Genomic DNA, 10,000 nt, shown 5'->3' with positions numbered 1-10,000 from the left:
CACTCCGGTCCTAATGCTTTTAAATCGAATATAGATGTTTTCTGGATCTAAATTCAGTGCGCTTGGGAATAAAAAGGATTTTCCCCCCAAGTTACAGTTCGGCAAGCCTTTGAACTCACTAACATCGAACTTTTTGCTCTCATTTCAAGTTTGAAAATGGCAGATGCAGAGTTGAGGTTGGAAGCTGAGTAGCCACGCTGCTTGGAATATTATTTTTAATTGACTTTATACATTTAGTTAACGTTAGTCATTTCCACCCCAGAGTCAAAGTAATAATACTGAGTGGTTCAGTGGTCTTTTACGTTTTAAAATAACTGTTTGCGTTGAGTCCAACTGATTAGAGCAGAATGATGTGACACCTTCCTGCTAATCATATGTTTAATTTCATACATGATTTAAGTTAATGTGTTGAATTAATTTAATATATATTACGCTTGTCGTGGTTTTTCATTCGAAAGCTAATAGTTACTTAATTGAAATTAATTTTTCCTTTTTAAGGCTCAGAGAAGAGGAATATGCACTTGTTGCCAAGAATTTAGTTGCAGGCCTTAGCAACTTTATTTGTTATGTCAAGCAATTTTATTTTGTGGCAAAATTGCCAAAAAAACAATTATTTAGGAATTAACTTCTATTCAAGGGCAGTGTAAATTAATGTTTGTATTTTTCGAAGTAGAAACAGCAGTCATAAAAGAGACAGCCCTACTAGTGGAGTAAAAATACGGTTTTACCTCGGGGAAGTTACAACATAATTTTTTCTACACCAAAATGTTCAGAAAAATCAGCTGAATTACAAAAAAAAAACCATAATCCCTCTTGCACAAGTGTCCCAAATTTGCATTTGAAGGGGGAAAATGAGGGGGGTAATCGACATTGGTGTTTATAAATATTTTGGAGTTTCAGTAGTCGTTTCCTATCAAATCATGCTATTCCTATCATATCCTATCATACGACGTCAGAAATCCAGTTTTCCATATCAGGGTATCAATTTTTATCTTCTTGGGGCGAAGGGGTGGGTAAAGTACGCAGATCATTATTTGACGGATTCCTGCGACTAAAGAATCATTCTATATGAAATAAGGTAGTGTATTGCAAAATATAAGGTAAAAAACTAGATTTTTTTTACTATTTACCCGATTTCCACCTACGAGGGCCCTGTAATATGAGGGTTTATAAGTATAACTTCTTGAAAACCAATTCTTTAATCGATGTCAAAACTTCAGATCAATCAGTTATAAAAAGGAACATTTTGAACTCAGGTAAATTAATCACAAAAACATTGATGCAGCGTTAGCACATAACGCCCCTTTACACTCCCCGCAGGCAAAGGCTGCAGGGTAGACCAGTAGAACCCTATCAGGAGGTCCCAAGGGGCACCCCTGCTGCCACCTATAACTTTTTTGCACACCAATTATGGGCATAGAGTCATTAGGGAGAACACGTGGTTAATGGGGTCAATGACCTAAATTTCCAAGGTCCATGTTGTTGTTGTCGTAAGTGCACGTTCTAAGCAAATGTCAAACACCTGTGCTGTCGACCTCAATTCACTTATCGTGAATCAATAATTCCACTTAAAAACAACAAAATAATTCCCCTTTCTTGACAGATCAATCAACCAATGACATCATCTGTCAGACTTTAAAAATTTTCGCATAGAAACGATTCTCCAGGAATAGATCCAAGTCATTAATGTCTTTGCCTCGGAAACAACTCTTTTGGTCGAACTCCAAAGGATATTAATAGCCAAAGGCCATGGAAACAATTCTCCAAGAAACATCTTAGCGATGAATTGTTTTAGCGCGGGAATCAGGTTTCTTATTAATTTGAAATGCATTAGCGCAGAGATGCCAAAAACAAAAGGAACACGCTGAATTACGTTTAGGGATTATTTGGGCGAAACTGTTTTAGACAGGTTATGGAACTATTTCGGCGAAACAGTTAGAGACATTTTAAAAGATGATTTTTGAAGAGATTTTAGAAGAGAATTTAATGGTGAAACTCTGTGGTCGTTATAATACACAAGTTTCATTTGAACAGTGTTGTGAGGTCCTCTAACCCAACCCCAAGGGTTCCAATCCTCCTACCCCAACCCCAAAGGAAGCCCCCGGTCCTCAAAGGCCCCCCAAGCTCCCAAAGGGCCACTGTCTTCCCCAAAGGCCCACCCAGACCCCCAAAGGCCATCCCCGGGCCCCCCAAAGGCCCATCGAGCTCCCAAAGGACCAACGGGGTCCCAAAGGCCCTCCACCGGTCCCCAAATGTCCCCCAGGCCCCCAACTGCCCCCCGGACCCCCAAGGCCCTCCTGTGCCCCAAGGCCCTCCCTGTGCCCCAAAGGCCCTCCCCCGGCCCCCAAAGGTCCCCCAAAGGACCACCCAGAACCCCCAGGATCCCCAGGCCCCCAAAGCGCCCCAGGACAGCGCCCAAGGATGCGCCGCGGTCCCCAAAGGCCCCCAGGACCCCCAAATGGCCCCCGGACCCCCAAGTGCCCTCCGGTGCCCCAAAGGCCCTCCCTGTGCCCAAAGGCCTCCCCGGGCCCCCAAAGGTCCCCCGGACCAGAGAAGCGCCGCCGGGATGCGCCGTGGGCCAGGAATGCGCCGCAGGATGCGCCGCAAGGGCACCGCGGGCCGCAAAGGCCCGGGATGCGCCGCAGGGAGGCACCGCAGGAAAGCGCCGCAGGATGCGCCGCAGGGATGCGCCGCAAAAAAAAGTAAACTAAAAAGTAAAAAGTTCGACAGTGGATCCCCCACCCGCCCGCCGCCGACCCCAACCGGCCCTCCGCTATTCCTCCAAGGTTCCCCAGGCTCCCAAAGGGCCAAACGGCCCCCACGGGTCCCCAGGAACCAAAAAGGTCCACCCCCGGTCCCCAAAGGTCCACTGGGCTCCCAAAGGCCCTCCCCCGGTCCCCAAAGGTCCCCCAGGCTCCCAAAAGACCACGCAATCCACAAGGGCCCCCAGATCCCCAAACGCCCTCCCTGGGCCCCAAAGGTCCTGCCCCGGTCCCCATACATGCACACAAAAACTTACACACACACACAAACTTACACACACACACAAAAACTTACACACACACACGAAAACTAAAAAACACACACGACAACAAACAAACACACTCCAAAACTAACACACCCACACACACAAACTTACACACACACACAAACACAAAAACTTACACATTCACATGAAAACTTACATGCAGACAAAAACTTACATGCACACAAAAAATTACACACACACACACAAAACTTAAACACACACACACACGAAAACACACACACACACGACAAAACATACACACACACAAAAACATACACACACACACACACACACACACACAAACTTACACATGACACACAAAAAAACTCACACACACACACACACAAAACACAAACACACACACACACACACACGAAAACTAACACACACACCCACAAAACTAACACACACACACAAAACACACACACACACACACACACACACACAAACTTACACACACACACACACACACACACACACACAAAACTTACACACACACAAACACACACACACACACACACAAAGACTTACACACACACAAAACTTACACACACACACACACACACACACACACACAAAGCTTACACACACACAAAAACTTACGCACACACAAAAACTTGCACACACACACAAAAACTTACACGCACACGCAAGAACTTACACGCACGCAAAAACTTACACGCACACAAAACTTACGCACACACAAAAACTTGCACACACGCACACAAAGCTTGCACACATGCACACACGCAAAGCTTGCACGCACACAGAGCTTACGCACGCACAACACGCACACACACGCACAAGGCTTGCACGCACACACACAGAGCTTGCACGCACGCAGGCTACGCACGCACAGACACACACGCACGCACGAAGGCTTACGCATGCGCACGAAGACTTGCACGCGCACAGCATGCACACGCACGCAAGGCTTGCACGCACACGCACACACGCATGCAGCACGCACAAAGCGCGCACGCACGCATGCACGCAAGCACGCGCACGCAAGAGCTTGCGCACGCACGCAAAGGCTTGCGCACGCATGACGCGCAAGGCTTGCGCACGCAGCGCGCAGAGGCTTGCACGCACAGGCACGCACGCAGGCTGCGCATGCACGAAGCTTGCGCACGCAGAGCTTGCGCACGCACAGGCTCGCGCACGCAGAGGCTTGCACGCACGCACAAGGCACACGCACGAGCTGCACGCACAGCACGCACGCAAGGCTTGCGCACGCACGCACGAGGCTCGCACAGCGCACGCACGCAGGCTTGCGCACGCACAAGGCTTGCACGCGCAAGGCTTGCGCACGCACGCAAAGCGCACGCACGCACGAGGCTTGCACGCACACTGCACGCAGAGCTTGCACACGCACAAGCTTGCGCACGCACGACGTGCACGCACGAAGGCTTGCACGCACGCAAAGGCACGCACACAGGCTTGCGCACGCACAGAGCTTGCGCACGCAGACGCACGCACACGAGGCGCACGCACACGCAGAGCTTGCGCACGCACGAAGCTTGCAGCACGCACAAGAGCTTGACGCACGCGAGCACGCACGCACAGAGGCTTGCGCACGCACAAGGCTTGCACACGCACAAGACGCACGCACGCACAGAGCTTGCGCACAGCACGCACGCAAGGCTTGCGCACGCAGAAGCGCACGCACGCAGCGCACGCAAGGCTTGCGCGCACGCAGAGCTTGCGCACGCACGCACGCAGCACGCATGCGCACACAAGGCACGCACGCACAGAGCTTGCACACACGCACAGAGCTTGCACGCACGAGGCACGCGCACGCACGCACGAAGGCTTGCGCGCACGCACGCAAGGCTTGCACGCGCACGAGCTTGCGCACGCACAGAGCTTACGCGCACAGAGCTTGCGCACACGCAGAGCTTGCACGCGCACGAGACTGCGCACGCACAAGAGCTTGCGCGCACGCAAGGCTTGCACGCACGCAAGGCTTACGCGCGCACGAGCTGCGCACGCACGAAGGCTTGCACACGCGCAGAGCTTACGCACGCGCAAGGCTCGCACGCACGAAGGCGTGCACGCACGCACGAGGCTTGCACGCACGCACAAGGCACGCATGCGCAGAGGCTTGCACGCACGCAAGGCTTGCGCACGCACGAAGCTTGCGCACGCACGCAAGCTGCGCACGAGCTGCACGCGCAGAGCTGCGCACGCACGCACAGAGCTTGCGCACGCACAGGCTTGCACACGCACGAGGCTTGCGCACGCAGCGCATGCGCACACAAGGCTTGCACGCTGCGCAGCACAAGGCTTGCGCACGCAAGAGCTTACGCACGCACGCAAGGCTTGCGTGCGCACAGAGCGCACGCGCACGCACGCAAGGCACGCACGCGCACAGGCTTGCGCACACAGAGCTTGCGCACGCACAAGGCTGCACGCACGCGCACAGAGCTTGCGCAAGCTGCACGCAGGCATGCGCACGCAAGCGCACGCACGCACGAGGCTTGCGCGCGCGCAAGGCTTGCGTGCGCACGAGCATGCGCACGCAGAGCTTGCGCACGACGGACGCACGCACAGAGGCTTGCGCGCAGCGCAGGCGCACGCACAAGGCTTGCGCGCGCAGAGGCTTGCGCGCACGCACAAGGCTTGCGCACGAGCTTGCACGCAAGGCTGCACGCACACAGGCTTGCGCACGAAGGCTTGCGCACGCACGCAGGCTTGCACGCACCAGGCTTGCACGCACGAGCTTGCACGCGCAAGAGCTTGCGCAGGCGCACGCAGAGCTTGCGTGCGCAAAGGCTTGTGCGCGCAAGGCGCGCAGCACGCACGCAAGGCTTGCGCACACGCACGCAGCACAAGGCTGCACGCGCGCGAGGCTTGCGTGCACAAAGGCTGCATGCGCACACGAGCTTACGCGCGAGGCTTACGCGCACACGAAGACGTGCGCACGCGCAACGTGCGCACGCACAGAGCTTGCACGCACAGAGCACTCGCACGCACTGAAACTTGCGCACGAACGCACGCAGACTTGCACGCGCACTGAGGCTTGCACGCGCACGCAGAGCTTGCGCACGCAGGCTGCAGCACGCAAGGCTTGCGCACGCAGGCGCGCGCGCAAGCACGCGCACGAGGCTTACGCACACGCAAGAGCTTGCGCGCACGAAGGCGCGCGCACGCAAAGGCACTGGGCACGCAAGAGCTTGCGTGCGCAGAGAGGCATGCACAGCAGGCTTGCACGACTGAGGCTTGCACGCACAAGGAGCTTGCACGCACACAAGGCTCACGCAGGCACGCGCAAGGCTTACGCACGCTGAGGCACGCGCACAAAGGCTTGCACACACAGCTGCACGAGCTTGCACACGCACAAGAGCTTGCACGCACAGTGCGCACAGACACGCACACACTGGAGGCTTGCACGCAGAGGCTTGCACACGCACGCAAGGGCTTGCACGCACAGAGGCTTGCACGCACAGAAGCTGGACGCACAAGGCTGCACGCACGCTGAGGCACTGCCTGCAGAGCGCACGCGCTGCACGCGAGGCTTGCAGCGCAGCAAAGCACGCATGCACGCAAGACGCACACAAGACGCACGCACGCGCAAGCGCGCACGCGCACAGAGCTTGCACAGCGCACGAGGCTTGCACGCACGACGCACGCACGAAGCGCACGCAAGTGCGCGCGAGCACGTGAGCAACGTGCATCGCACAAAGCTTGACACGCACAAAAACTTACGCACTGGCACGCACAAGGCACGCACGACGAGCGCACGCAGGCTGCGTGCATGCACGCACACACGCAAGCATACGCACGACACGCACGCACACGCAAGCGCACGCAGGCCACTGCACAAAAGCTGCACATGCGCGAGCTTGCATGCTGCACAAGGCACATGCGCACAAAGCTTGCACGCAAGGCTGCAGCGACACGACGCACACGCCAAGGCTTGCACACGCACAGGCTTGCACATGCCGAAAACTTGCATGCACAAGGCACATACGCACACGAAGGCATTAACGCACGCAGCGCACCAGACACGCCAGAGGCTGCACAGGGCACGCAAGCACGCGCACAAACGCACGCGCACAGCAAGAGCTCGCACACACGAGCTCGCAGACGCACGCAGGACTTGCAGAGCCGCGCGGGCGCGTACACCCGCAAGGAGCAAAGCGCACGCAGGCACGCGCACCGAGAGCTTGCGCACAGACGCACCCGGGCTTGCACACGCACACACAGCTTGCACACGCACGCCAGAACGCGCGCACGCGCACACGCACACGCACACGCACACGAGCTTGCGCACGCAAAGAGCTTGCGCATGACGCACAAAGGCTTGTGTCCGCATGAAACTTGCGCGCACGCACAGAGAGCACCGCGCGCGCGCACAGAGCTTGCCCACGCAGAGCTTGCGCGCGCACCAGAGGAGCGCGCGCGCGCACGCAACGCACTGAGAGCTTGCGCGCAAGGCTTGCACGCACCGAAGGCTTGCACACAGACTTGCGCACGCATGGCAGCGCACGCACGCGAGGCTTTGCACGCTGATCGAGGCTTGCACGTGCGCACGAGCTTGCGTGACGCACAAAAGAGCTTGTGCACGCACGCAAGACTTGCGCGCGTCAGACGCATACGCAGGCGCACGCACGCACAGAGGCTTGCGCGCTGCAATAGGCTTGCACGCGCAAAGAGCTTGCGCACGCACGCTGGCGAGCTTGCGCGCAAGGCTTGCGCGACGCTGCGCGCGCACGCTGAAGGCACGCGCGCACGGGCTGCGCGCACGCATGCGACAAAGTGCAAGCCTGCGCAGGCGCACGAAGGCGCACGTGCAGCACGGCTTACGCGCGCGACCGAGGGCACGCGCAAAGCCGGACGCCGCACACGAGGCTTGCGCACGCAGAGGCGCGCACGCAGGAGCTTGCGCACGCAAGGCTGCGTGCGCATGGGGCGCGCGCCGCCAGGCTCGCGCGCACGGTACTGCATGGGCTGCACGCAAGGCGCGCGCGCAAGGCCGCGTGCGCGTGAACGTAGCTCGGTACGTGCGCAGAACGCACTGCGATCACGCGCGACGCCGCGCATGGGCGCGCGCGACACGCACACACACACACACACAACTCACACACACACACACACACACGACAACTTACACACACGCAAAACTTACACACACAAAAACTTACACACACACACACACACAAAACTTACACATGCACACGAAAACTTACATGCACACAAAAACTTACATGCACACAAAAACTTACACACACACACACACACACAAACACATCACACACACACACACACACGAAAACTTACACACACACGTCAAAACTTACATGCACACACACACACACACAAACAAAAACTTACACATGAACACAACACAAACACACACACACGCACACAAAAAATTACTAACACACACACACACACACACACACACACACACACACACGAAAACTCACACACACACGCAAGCTTCACACACACACAAAAACTTACACACACACACACACACACACACACACAATACACACACACACACACACACAAAAACTTACACACACACACACACACACACATCTTACAAACACACACAAAAACTTACACCCACACACACACAAAGCTTAGACACACAAAAACTTTAGTTAGGTTAGGTTAAGTGAGTTGCCGAGTGTATAGCATACTTCCCAGAGCTAAGTTATGAAAACCTAGCCTAACCTAACTTAGCCTGAACTAACTTAATCTAACCTAAACTAACCTAATCATACACCTAACTTTTTGCATGTCTCTCACCTAACCTAAGCTAACCTAAGTGAAGTGTACATGGGCTAACCTAACCTAACTTAACCTAACCTAACTTAATCTAGCCTAACCTAACCATACTCGCCGGAAAAGGTTAGGTTAACTTATCATGAGCGCTCCTGATAAGTTAACCGAACCTAACTTAAAGAGTGAATTTCCACCATTCAGACAGGTGGACTGAGACCCCAATATTGAGCTAGTGGATTTCCACCATTCAGGCTGGTGGACTAAGACCCCAATTCTGAGCTAGTGAATTTCCACCGTTCAGGCTGGTGGACTGGGACCCCAATACTGAGCTAGTGGATTTCCACCATTCGGGCTGGTGGACTAAGACCCCAATTTTCCAACTCTTGCATTTCATGACAGAAATTCAAAATGAACTTCGAAAAATCAAGAGAATATAACTGTGAGAAGGTAAATCACAACAAGTCACTACTGAAATATTCCAACTCTTGCATTTCACGACAGAAATTCAAAATGAAATTTGAAAAATTAAGACAATGTAACTGTGATATGGTAAGTGTGTAAGTTTTTGTGTGTGTGTAAGTTTTGGCGTGTGTGTGTGTAAGTTTTCATGTGTGTGCGTAAGTTTTCGTGTGTGTGTGTGTGTAAGTTTGTGTGTGTGTGTGTAAGTTTTTGTGCGTGTGTGTAAGTTTTTGTGTGTGTAAGTTTTTGTGTGCATGTAAGTTTTTGTGTGCATGTAAGTTTTTGGGTGTGGGTGTAAGTTTTTGTGTGTGTGTGTGTATGTTTTTGTGTTTGTAAGCTTTTGTGTGTGTAAGTTTTTTCGTGTGTGTGTGTAAGTTTTCGTGTGTGTGTGTTTGTGTGTGTGTTAGTTTTTGTGTGATTGTTAGTTTTCATGTGATTGTTTAAGTTTGTGTGCGTGTGTGTGTGTATGTGCGTGTGTGTTTAAGTTTTTGTGTGTGTGTAAGTTTTTGTGTGTGTGTGTTTTTTTTTTTGAGTGTGTGTTATTTTTTTTGTGTGTGTGATTTTTTGTGTGAATGTAAGTTTTTGTGTGCATGTAAGTTTTTGCATGTGGGTGTAAGTTTTGTGTGTGTGTGTGTAAGTTTTTGTGTGTCTAAGCTTTTGTGTGTGTGGGTGTAAGTTTTTGTGTGTGTTTGTAAGTTTGTGTGTGTTTGTGTGTTTGTGTAAGTTTTTGTGTGTGTGTGTGTATGTGTGTGTGTGTGTGTGTGTGTGTGTGTG

The 10,000-nt window shown here is 53.2% G+C and overlaps 1 protein-coding gene across 1 annotated transcript in view; it reads left to right on the top strand.

The window, feature by feature from the left end:
• LOC148944489 (uncharacterized) overlaps positions 1-10,000 on the top strand; it is a 163,009-nt gene that overhangs the window by 98,385 nt on the left and 54,624 nt on the right. The gene's annotated exons all lie outside the window — the stretch shown is intronic.

The sequence above is a fragment of the Artemia sp. Qi Xiang Cuo genome, chromosome 14, assembly GCF_049724085.1.
Source record: "Artemia sp. Qi Xiang Cuo chromosome 14, ASM4972408v1, whole genome shotgun sequence".
In the NCBI taxonomy this organism is placed as follows: Eukaryota; Metazoa; Arthropoda; class Branchiopoda; order Anostraca; family Artemiidae; genus Artemia; species Artemia sp. Qi Xiang Cuo.
Note: the sequence above shows the minus strand (reverse complement) of the source record. Positions and strands in the feature narration are given on the sequence as shown.